General features: G+C 40.3%; 1 long non-coding RNA gene across 2 annotated transcripts; it reads right to left on the reverse strand.

The window, feature by feature from the left end:
- Positions 1–294: 294 nt before the first annotated feature.
- On the reverse strand, positions 295–4,593 carry LOC150091001 (uncharacterized). Of its 2 annotated transcripts, XR_016547371.1 has the most exons (3): positions 4,463–4,593; positions 3,008–3,161; positions 295–533 (listed from the first exon to the last, which is right to left on the reverse strand). It is a non-coding gene; the product is annotated as an uncharacterized LOC150091001 (long non-coding RNA). The 2 variants fall into 2 exon arrangements; XR_016547369.1 differs by lacking the exons at positions 3,008–3,161; positions 4,463–4,593 and adding an exon at positions 1,611–1,644.
- Between the last annotated feature and the right edge of the window lie 7,755 nt (positions 4,594–12,348).

Genomic DNA, 12,348 nt, shown 5'->3' on the forward strand with positions numbered 1-12,348 from the left:
ACTGATTCTTCACACCATTTAAGTTGCATGAAATTAACACACGAACCTTAACTGAAATTTGTAGAGTAAACCAAGAACACTGTAGTTTCATTTTGAATGAAAATTCACCTGGTATGAAAATAACGCAACTATAATACTGTACGTGGTGTTGACACAAGTCCACATTACCATCTAGACATGCCACAGGCTATTAAGTTAACCCTGCTGGTCTGCAACCTTGATGTCTAATTTATGGTATTAAATAAGAAACAATTTTTATTTAGTATAAATCAAATAAACTTAATTTCTCTCCATATTTTATTTTGAAACTAAGAGTGGAATATTTCTGTTACAAGCGTTATTGCTGTGAAGTGCATCGACGTCCATCTCAATACGTCTTTAAATGTTGCAGTACTGTGCCGCCCTCCACCGGTGCATTCAAGAACCGGCGATGTTGAAATATCGTTTTTACGCTGCTGGAGTAGAAGAACTTTCACCACCTTCCCCTTCACCGCCGTCTTCCCCTCCTTCACCACCTTCTTGATCGGTATATTCTGTAAAATGAACAAATTGATTTATAAAACATGTTGCACTATGGGCCCGCGAGTAATGCCATAAATTTAAAAGAAAAACAAACGCATAAAACAGAAGTACTGATGATCGCCATCTGTGACTGCTGGTGCATTTTAAGTTTGTGGGGGTTTAAAAGGCATTTCTGTAAGATCTACAGATCCTCTGAGGGACATCTTAATAATTTTACTGGCATTTGTTGTTGATTTGCTGGATCTTAAATAAAATTTGCGCAAACCGTTTCTTCACTGAGAGTCAACTCTTACCTTTATACGAACGTACTTCAGTTTGAAACTTCTTATACATAAACGGCAGAGCGAGATGGCAGCTCCATCATCGGATAGAAAGATCCGTCTTAATACTGACATTAAACGGATGTGGATGGAGGAGTGAGTTTATTGAATTAATACCCATTGCAGATTTTTAGCCGTTTCATCGCAATTGTGTTGGCTGATTCAACACAAAAAGATTCAACACAAAAAATAGTCACTCGTTGGATGCAAGTCGTCCAACGTATTCTCTCGTGGGAGTAATAGCTATGAAGGAAAACTTTGGGCGATTTATATATTTTTATGGAGTTTTCCACGAAATTATAGTGGTTTCACCACTTGTCGTTCGTTTAGAGGGCTGGGTTCGAGTCCCATCGACGACTGAGAGAAGTTCTAACGTCCTCTTCAGTGGAGGCTAATTAGTCGATCTCAGATGGAGGGTGTAGTATTTTTCCTATGAGTTATTCCGGGTTTTCAGCTCGCGCCAAATGCATGTTGGCTGTGAACAGATACGCTTCTACAGACATAATACAAAGGAACGCATATAAAAATATACTTTTCTGCAGCGGTATTTGCCTCTCGATAAATTTTGAAAGTTGTGAAGGTGTTTTTCATAAATCACTCCTTTACAAGTTCTAAAACCTTACTAATTGCAATTGTTAACTATATTGACAGATATACTGTGAAAAGATCACCATGGACATAAAAACCAACAAAAATTTCAGACTAACCTATATAAATGCAATAAGAGAATATCACACATCCACTTTAGAAGAATTTTGCTGAACTTACCAAATTAGAAGCAGGAACAGCCTCGGCATTCATTTTCTAGATAAAAATGGTTTGAATTCACCAAACTAAGTGTATAATTAATGTTACTAAGTAAAAATATGCATAATTAAAATTACGAAAATTATTAAAGAAAAATCAATAAATACGTCATTTGACAGTTTTTGTTCCAAATAAAAAACAAAGCAAACAATTTCACATTTTGATTAACACCATTTTGGCTAGATCATGCAAACTAGCCGATGTTATCTTTCGGAAAGGTACTTCAAAACTTGAAATATTTTCTTTTCTGGGTTGTAAGTAGGTGGTCGACTTGACGACCAGCTGCACTATATGGCGGTGATTTCCTCCTCCTCCACATTCCAGAAGGAGGTAACCGCCACGGAACTTCATGGGTTTGATTTGCATACCATCCTGGAATTTATGAAGTACGATCTCTTGGGATTGTTTTGCCTAGACTTGTTACAGTTTTGGTAATTATTCAACTGAGTTGTACGATATTATATCGTTACCTGTTGTGCTGTAAACAATATGTTGTCAAAGTAGAGCTAGGTTAAGACTTGGCACACCATGGCCTAAATTATCAGTGAGCCATAAAATATCAAATCTTCTGTCACGTGTCGCCACAGTTAGCATACACAACGTATCTTCTCTCCTAACAACATCACGCCATAAAGGGTATTCCAGAACAGGATGCATAGTCCTGCCCCCATCCATCCCGGTTCATACGTTCCGTGATGAATAGAGTCAGAATAGACCTTAGAAAACTCGTAGAATGTTTTAGAAGGTTAGCTGGCTGCCCTGTGCGAATATTGTTCGTAGATGAGCCAATGTTCCGTTTTTTTTTATAATTATTTCTGAGAGTGTCTTTGGGGGCTTCGTTCATATATTATGTGTGTACAGGTCTCTGGGAGAAAGTTGGAGGCATCCTCAGGAAAGTTAGATTCCCTTCCTCCAATGGAGATAAAATATCGTATACAGCGTGCGGAATGTAAATGTTGCTACGTTGAAAACGTCTGGAGGAAAGAACATTGCCAGCAAATAGAATAGGGATGGAGAGATGAATCTAGTTTAATTTGGGAGAATGTAGTCTCTCTCTGTTGGGAGAGACTACATTAGCAGTCGAAAGCTTTAGCAGTTATATTCTTGATGAGTTTATCATATATTTTATTACGTACTTTCACTGTATATTATTTATTTACTTTAAAATTACTATAGTAACTTTTATAAATTTTTCAAATGATCAAAAATTTATCTTGTAATAACTACAGTCAGCTCTGATTCAAGATTCAGTGCAGTTAATCAACTTGGCTTCATCGGCCTATTTAGCTAAATCAAAAATAATAAAATTTCAGTTAATTAAAAACTTGTTCGGCTGAGCTTATATTGAGAATACCTACCAAGGTTTAGGGTGCACCGACAACACGTCTCATATTGTCCATTACGTTCACTGCATTGCTCCCGAAGTTGTTGACATTTTTCTGGACAGCATAACATATCGCAGTTAATGGAATGAATCCAGACCAAAAGGAAGGCACATCCGAGTAGAAGCGCCTGCAGTATAACAATTAACATAGTTAAATGAAAACTATTCACTCTTTTACCACGAACACATTTGATGAAACTGTAGTCTTATATTTACAGGAGCTTCTGTTAGCTGCATGCAAACAAAAAGTATGAAAATATGTAAAACTCACGATTAATGTCTATAGGAATTCGTGGTAATATTAAATTTGAATTCTTCATTAAAGATTAAAGTTTGGTAGTAATCGGAAGTGCTGCTGTTGTACCAGAGTTTTAGCTGCATCAGCGACTAAGCCCATATTGCTCCGTGTATACTGTCTGGAAATTGTGTGTTCTGTGTTTGGCTTTCTGTTTGCTGGACGAAAACCCAAGTTTCCGAGAGGAAAAAACCATGCCACCCTCCCTGAGACCGAATAACTCAACCACGTTGCGAAAGAGTCCCATAAATTTTTCCATCATCGACTGCACTCGAACTCTGGTCTTTTCCACCCAGTGTGGGAAGCACGGCGATCCTATTGAATGTATTACCCACGAGGGCTTATCAGAAGCATTTTGAAGAAAAACGCATCAAACAGAGAAGTGCTTCTGATGATCGCCATCTGTGACTGTTGTTGCATTTTAAGTTTGTGGTAATCATCTACGGTTTGGTTTCGAAAACAAGGAAACAGTCGAAAGATATTTTCAGAGTATTTCGAAGTAAATCAGCAAAATATCTTGATCGTATTCATTTGAAAGTTCGCTACAATTTCCAAGTATCACTAAATGAATGTATCGAGATTTTATTTCTACGAAATTTGAGTCGTTCAAGTGGTTTTGCGTTTGTGACAGTCTTACAAAGGCACACTGCAAATAAAGTCAAGCAAATCGAGCATGTCAGAAGCGTGCCACAGTCACCACCTCTGACAACAGGACATTCACGTAAAAGAAAATAAATTTACTCCAATAAAAAATGGGTTTAGAATTTTTACCTTACTTTCTTCCTACTTGAGATTTTACGCAATGTGGCTTAGTCATTCTCAGGGGAGGGTTGCATGGTTTTTTGTCAAGCAAAAGAGAAAATCGACCTCAGAACACACAATTTACAGCAATATACACGGAACAATATGACCTTAGTTGCTGATGCTGCTAAAAACTATACTAAAACAGCAGCAAATGCGCCTATAAATGCTAAACTAAACTAAAACCTTCCTTTTGGCCCACAGTAAAATTCGCAATAGCGTACAGATAAGATATTAAGAGGAGCTAGAAAGAAACCATTCCATTATATAGCTGGTGTGTCTGAAGTAATCTTTAATAGAGAACTTTTCAGAAATGATCATTTCAATACTCACAAGGACTTTGGCCATCTTAATAGATCAGCTCGCTCTTTCTGCTCAAAAATAAGAACCGACTCGCACGCTAGATGATCTCCTGTAGCGATGCAGTTTGTTATATTTAAATGTTGGTTGAACAGAGCATATCGATGTATTTTGAATAATTTTAAGCACAGCATCCAATCACCATCGTGTACCAATGTAGCTAGTTTTATTCGTTACTCAATGATTGGTAAAGGCTCGTGGAAACGCTGTATCCTGTCTGAACACATTTGAATTTTAAATGAATAAGGAAGAACTTATAACGCAGTCGAAAATGTTATTTGCAATGCGAAAAGCTGCTCAGTTTACAACTACCCTGCATTTTTCGCTCGACAACACCACGGGCACAAAGAACGCGGTTGCAGAAACTTGTGCATCATTAATTGGCCCGAATTATCGTATTGTTCCAACAAATGTCATAAATCAAATAAGCAAATAATTTGTATTACCTGGTCAACCGGAAACTCAGAAAAATGGATGTCACTATTTCGATAAGCTCTTTATAAGATGAATTTTTTCTAACCATTCACAGTCAATAGATATCATTGTAGATGGCATTTTACTCATTAATATTCGAAGAGTCTGTGTCTGGGAGCGTCTATTGAAACTAGGAATGGTTTAAAAGTGAATTTATTGTTTCTGGAATTTGATTTGAACCCTGCCATCAGGCTGTACAAACCCATGACGAGTCTGTTTTAAATGAACTATTATCACGGGAGTAACCCGGTTTGTCGCAGTTCTGGGCCCAAGTCAATTCCTTCCCATTTATGAATGTCCGTGGCTCGGATCGGCTTAGCCCGAGAAGTCTCAAATGTTTAAATCAGCATCCTACGGGTTAGGGGAGAGTTGCCTCTAAATAAACAGGTTTTTTAAAAATGCAAAATAATACAAAAATGATTAAATCGAATTTTCATTTATAATCACGTGGAATACACCTATTGCACAATGCTGTGCAGGAAGTAACTGAAGGCTAAAGTCGCTGGGGAGCGAACAGTTTGGCGCTGTTGCATAACATATCCGTGTCGCGCTGCATTCGGCTGGCGTGCAGCACGAGCTGAACTTTATGCAGAAGCATACACGTTCGACTTGACCGTAGTTCGAATTCTCGTAACTACTAAATACAGTTAAAGGATTGTATTCTTTGTGGACAGCTCTCTTCACTTTTCATAAAACCAGTACTGTTCAGAGTATCAGAGGTCTCACTGAATGTTTGTGAAAAGCAGCTTGTTGTTATTGAATTTTTAGTGCATGGGAAAGAGATTAGGATCACCCATAGGTTACTACAGATGGTGTATATTGACGTTGTAATGTGCTGCAGCATAGTCGTTCATTCAGAACATCGTATAAGTCTTTAAAAGACGATCACAACGATCTGAGCTACTGCTCTGGCATGATTACCTCCATGGTAATCATTGAAGAGCAGTAGAATGCCCCCTCTGTCTTCTGGCAGTCACCAGAAGATAGAGGGGGCATTCATGTTTATCGACTGTTACCAGTTTAAGATCAAAGGGCCGGGAAGCCATTTGATCTTAAACTGGTCTTAACTATCCCAGAATTGATCACACAAACTTCAACACGTATTTCTACTGAGGTCTGATGAACCATCTCAATGTCAAAAATTTGTGATACACTCCTGCCAGTTAAACACATACTAAGGGATTGCTCAAACTTTGCGGAACATTAACTGGCATTCGATTCATTACTGAAGACACATGATTTGCGTCTTCATTAATGAATCGAATGTTATGTTTTCAAATATCTGAACGTAACAAGCTACTCCAACCAACTGCACTAAAATATAACGTATACAATCTACAATACATGTCAGAAAAAGTCTTCAATTAGAAACTAAGAAATTGCAGCAGCAAATTCCAAACTGAACCTGTTAATCCCATAAAGAATCCATACATAGTTTCAGTTTGGCGCATTATGGGTAGAGAAGCCAATGCAACACTGAATCGAACCAAACTACCCAGTGTGAAAAAAATCTTGCGGATTCTTTCTCGACTGAAGCTTCACCCTCGTACTCTCACCTTTTCGCTGCTGCTACAATTGACTTTGATAGGTTGAAATAACTGATATGATTTCCAAGCTCTATTCTGCAACCCATACTTCTTACTCTCCCAACACTTTAATGGCTACTCCTAATCCGTACACAACCGGTTCCATCTACTTCGCCAGTATTCGAGAGGTGCCCGAACAATTTTAATAAATAACAAATTTCAGTTTATTCTAAAGACCAGAGTTTATCTTCCTCGGGATAGTTTTAAAATACAGCCATTTCACTGATTTTATCATCTTAAATGACCCAATATGGTCTTAGTTGCCCATGCGCCGTAAGGGCCGAGCTTTTTTTTTCTCTTTTTGTAGCGTGCAGACTCGAATCCGGAATCTTGGTACTTGTAGTTGGGAAATCTGATCACCGCCAGCCCTTTTCTGCTGTTAGAATATGTACAATATTTTCACCTACATGTTATGGGCGATGTCACACATTGAAATGCATTTCCCAGTTCCCTTGGTGTCGCAATTTCCTTTTGTTATGTTGAGAGAGAAAGAGTGTATGTGTGTGTTTGCGCGCATGTCCTATCAGACAATACCACTTCTCTAAAACCTAACAGTTCTGCACGAGTCAAAATATTACAGCATTCTTTTAACAACTAAACAGCGAAGCATAAGTGAAAGAAATCAGCTACTGCTAGACGCTAATTACGGGGTAGTATTAAGGGATTAACACTTAATACTACCCCGTGAACTACTTAATACAACATATAACTCACCCGCAATAATCTTCATCCTACGACTAATTTCCAATATGGTTTAATACACCGAATAGTCCTGAATTAAGATTAAGGAATCAGTTGCAGTTTATTACAAAATTCTCTTCGGAAAGACTTGGAATTAACGCTTGTCATCATTTGGCAGCATTCCAATGGAAGAATAACGCCTTTTTATGGAGAATTGCAAAATAAATCACCACGTGCAAAACTGCACCTCCCTTTTTCTTCTTGAATATTCCACACATCACGCCTTGCATAATTGAGTTACGTTTACTTTACTGGCTTCACAGATTAGCTTACGTTATTTTTACCGTGTTTATGGTATCCATGTTATCTTCCTTCTCGTAGCCTCAGACTTATCACAATGCACAAACTGTAACACCTCACTCATTGTCATGCAACTACTCATCGACTGTGCCATCCATAGTCAAGCACGGCAAACATCTGTTACTGCCATATCCAAAGAATCAGTATTTTGAAATGAATATGGTTTAAACTTCAGTAGGTCTGGCTTCGATTCCTGTTTGCAGTGGAAGATTTCTTTACGTCTCTGCAATTAGATGGAGGGACAGAGTTTTCCTGTGTGTTACTGCGAATTGTTCCCTGCACAATATATAAATCGGCCTCTGTTTTACAATCAAAAGACAGTGCAAGTACTAGTTGCCCGTGATAGGGGGGCAGGGTGGAGTGTGGAAGATGCCCAGGGATGAAATTAAAATCCCTTCCCTGCTTATAGATCTGGTTTTGTGATAAACCACGATGTCAATCATCGTTGTTTGCCTCAATTTGAGTGCCAAGCGTAGTGATTAGAACGACCTTTCAGCAAATTATCTAGCGTTCCAATTATTATAACAAGTTTTATTTTTTGTGTGAGTTTTCGCGCTTTCCTTAAACTCCTATTGTATATATTAATATCATTTAGCGCAGTAAAAACTTACTAATACCGAAAGGAAAGTCACTTTTCTTTACATTAATCAATGACCCCGAGTGCCAAGTGATATTGACAAGCGATTTTTCTCTGCGATTCATAGAGTGCTCTCTGAAAGTGATATAGTTTTATTTTTGTTGTGGATTTTCTTCTGTTTTGTTCACTTAAAGTGGTACTTTACCTAAAAAGCCTGACGTAAGAACCCAGAAAAGTAATCTACCTTTCTTTTTTTAGTATTTATATTAAATTCTAACTTACTCTACTAACCTTAATAACTGCTTGGTCACCCCCTCGACGTGGGCACCTGTATTGGGTGAGGGGACCTCCCAGTGATGCTGCTGATGCTCTCCCACACTGGCATCACTGGGATCCAACGCCCATACCTTAGTTCAGGGTTACATCATTGGAATCCGGCGTGTGCAGCCGTGCGCCGCGACCCGTGCAAACGCGGAAAGGGGGTTCCTAGTGGTTGAGCGGCCCAGCCTTAATACAACACTTTCGCCCCTGCTTCAACAAGACGGGTGGTCCCGGACCGGCCCGACTGGGATCAATCAGCGGGTGGTTTTTACTGCTAGGGTCAACTGCGTTCTAATAAGTCTCCCTCCCTTTGGTCCTGGGACGGGATCAAGGCTTATTGGAAACATGGGTATGGTGCTCCTAAGCTAACTTGGCGTCCCATTCGTGTACGCAGTACCTGCTAGTTCACGAGTGGGCGTCCCCTCGTAGGGCTCCGTGGTGGGTGAGGTACTTAGGGCACCGAAAAGTTTTATCTTTCTCATATGAGTAATTTAAATTCTATTTCTTCTAGGGCCCCAACAAGGCCCCTACCTAATCGAAATGATGACGCAGAAAACACCTCTGCAAAAAGAGCCAGGACTGAGGATACACCATCATCATCAGTGACACCGCTTTTCCTCATTCTCCATTCTAGCGGATAGCTGTCAATTGGAAAGATGTCACCCTTCTTTATCCAGAAAGGATTAGAAGGGTTGGGAGGATCACCCAAATCTGTAAAACGACTGCGTTCTGGCGACCTTTTGGTCGAAGCTATAAATATAAAACAGGCGGAAAAAATCCTGAAAGCTACATCAATAGGGGGAATACCTATCACCGTAACCCCTCTCAAAACTTTGAACTCTTCACTAGGAGTCATTTCAGAGTGGGACCTTTTTCATGTCTCTGAAGAAGAGATCTGCTCTGAATTGAAAGCAGGAGACGGCTGTCAAAAGAATATCAATGCGAAAGGATGGGAATCTCGTCCCTACCCGAGTTCTCATCCTAACATTTAAAACATCACGGCCTCCAAGTTCCATACTTAAACTGCCCAGTGAGGATTTATATTCCAAATCCACTGAGGTGTTTCAAATGCCAAAAATACGGCCACTTACAAACAGTGTGTCGTGGTAACCTTGCCTGTGCTCGATGTGGTGCGAAAGAACACGAGAGCAAGGAATGTTCAGCTTCCAAACCGATCTATGTAAATTGCCAACAAGAGCATCCTGCCTATTCCAGAACATGCAAGTTGTGGAAGGATGAAAAAGAGATCCAAAAACTGAAAACAGAGCTGAATATCTCCTACCCAGAGGGTAGAAAACGCATACAACCAATAAATAGCGGGAAGCCTTCATATGCTCAGAAGGTTTCTGCGAAGTGCACTATCGGTACACAAACAGAGATGACTGTACCACCAAGAGAGTCATTCACTCCGATTGCACGCTATTTATTGAGTTCACAAAAGCCCACCAAAAAAACACAGTCAGCTGCCACTCCTATATCCGTACCTTCTAGTGCTCTACCAAAACCAAGTGGTAAAAAAGAGCAATCAATAAAAACAGAAACAATACATGTAGAGGACAAGGAGGTACCGGACGAATCAGTCTTGGAACTCTTTGTGGAGGAAGAAATGGACATCGGACAGCGTCCATACTTTCCCAAAAGAGACAAACCCAAGATTGATAAAAGTAAACCCTCAGCAACTCGGAAGCCGACTCATGGACCCACCAAACGAAAATAATGGCTAAATTCCTACAATGGAATTGTTGTGAATTCCGGGGAAATAATGATGACATCAAGGCCTTCCTGCAAAAGCACGAGCCAGTTTGCTTTTGCTTGCAGGAGACTTACCTAAAGGCATATGATGATCCCACCATGCGTAACATCTAAATTTTTCGTTAGGATAGAATTGTACATGGTCCTGCTCATGGAGAAGTCGCTATCCTTGTGGGCAACCAGTCCCCAGTTCAGCCCTTGCTAATTAGAGCCAGCATAGAGGCTGTTGCAATTCGCCTTACAGTGGGATTTTTATTAACCGCCTGCTCTATTTATTTGCCACCTGGGAGTGACATCTCCCAGGAAGACCTTGATGATCTTGTAATGCAGTTGCCTCCCCCTTTCTTACTTCTCGGGGATTTCAATGGACATAATACCCTGTGGGGTACTGCTAGCATCAATGGAAGGGGACGAGTCATAGAGCGTATGCTAAATGACAATGATCTCTCCCTTCTAAATACTGGAACAAACACCTTCTTCCACATGCCTACCCATACGTTTTCTGCCATTGATTTATCTATCTGTTCCCCTTCTCTTCTCCCTTTACTCACTTGGGAAGTGTAGGAGAACCCATATGGAAGTGATCACTTCCCTGTGATAACCTTCTTACACAGTGGGAGACCATGTCTGCCTTTTAGGTTACAACGTTGGAAGTTTGATCAGGCTGACTGGAGTGCCTCTCAACACCTGGCAAATTTAAACATCTCTGCAGTCAGTCAGGAGCCTATCAATGATGCAGTTACGCACATAACAGAAAATACTGTCCATGCAGCTGCAACTACAGTTCCAAAAACGTCAACCCGGTTTCCGCCGTTTCCAAAACCATGGTGGAATCCAAAATGCACAGCAGCTAAAAAAGGCTCAAAACGAAGCTTGGGGGATATTTCGACGATATCCTAACACGGTCGTGCACGAGCTAAATCACGCTACATACGCCGTCAGTGTCAGAAGGAATCGTGGATCTTTTACGTCATCGATTACCCAGTTGACCAGTGCTGAGGTGGTCTGGGAAAAAATCCGGCAAATGAAGGGGAAATACACAGCACACCCCTCATCGGTCCTGGAATATAATAGATGTACTATTGCGGAATCTACTGCAATAGCCAATGCTCTTGGGGAAACATTTTCTAACATCTCTGCAACATCATCTTACTCCCCAGAGTTTCTGTTCTTAAAGCACAACAGTGAAAAACAGGTCCATATGTTCACATCGAAGGGTTCCTACGCATATAATGGGCCATTTACTATCCTCGAGCTGAAAACAGCACTTGCCCGTACAAAGGCTACCGCTGTTTGACCAGACAACATCCATTATGAAATGATCAAACTTCTTTCACCAGAATTCATGGACCGTCTGCTCTTCCTGTACAACAGAATCTTTCTTGAAGAGCATTTTCCGGACACCTGGCACAAAGCAACTATTCTTGCTTTTCCCAAGCCAGGAAAGGATCCTAAATCTCCGAAAACCTATCGTCCTGTTACTGTGACTAGCTGTCTGTGCAAAATATTGGAGATAATGGTCAATGCTCGTCTCTTATGGTATTTAGAATCGAACGACCTTCTCTCCCGATTTCAGTGCAGCTTCCAAAGAAACAGGTCTACACTGGACCACTTAATTAGATTGGAAACATCTATCCGAGATGCTTTCCTAAATAGAGAACACTTGGTGTCCATCTTCTTTGACATGGAAAAAGCGTACGACACAACTTGAAGATTTGGTATTTTAAAAGACCTTTACAATCTCGGTCTAAGAGGTCACCTTCCTGTTTTTATGAAACATTTTTATCCTGCAGTTATTTCCAAGTTCGTGTAGGATCCTCCCTTTCGCGGCCCTTTTGCTAAGAGGAGGGGGTACCACAAGGATCTGTCTTAAGTGTCACGCTTTTTGCCATTAAAATAAATTCTATTTCTGAACAACTTCCTCCAACTATAAACAGAGCACTCTACGTCGATGACTTCAGCATATTCTCTCAATCATGCAATATGAGGGTTATCGAGAGACAACTGTAACAAGCTATTGATCGTCTTAACTCCTGGCCACGGCCAATGGTTTCAGGTTCTCACCGCAGAAGACCGTTTGCGTCCATTTTTGTCGCAAACGTAACATC

This window comes from Mastigoproctus giganteus, chromosome 1 (assembly GCF_048544385.1).
Source record: "Mastigoproctus giganteus isolate SK-2022 chromosome 1, ASM4854438v1, whole genome shotgun sequence".
In the NCBI taxonomy this organism is placed as follows: Eukaryota; Metazoa; Arthropoda; class Arachnida; order Uropygi; family Thelyphonidae; genus Mastigoproctus; species Mastigoproctus giganteus.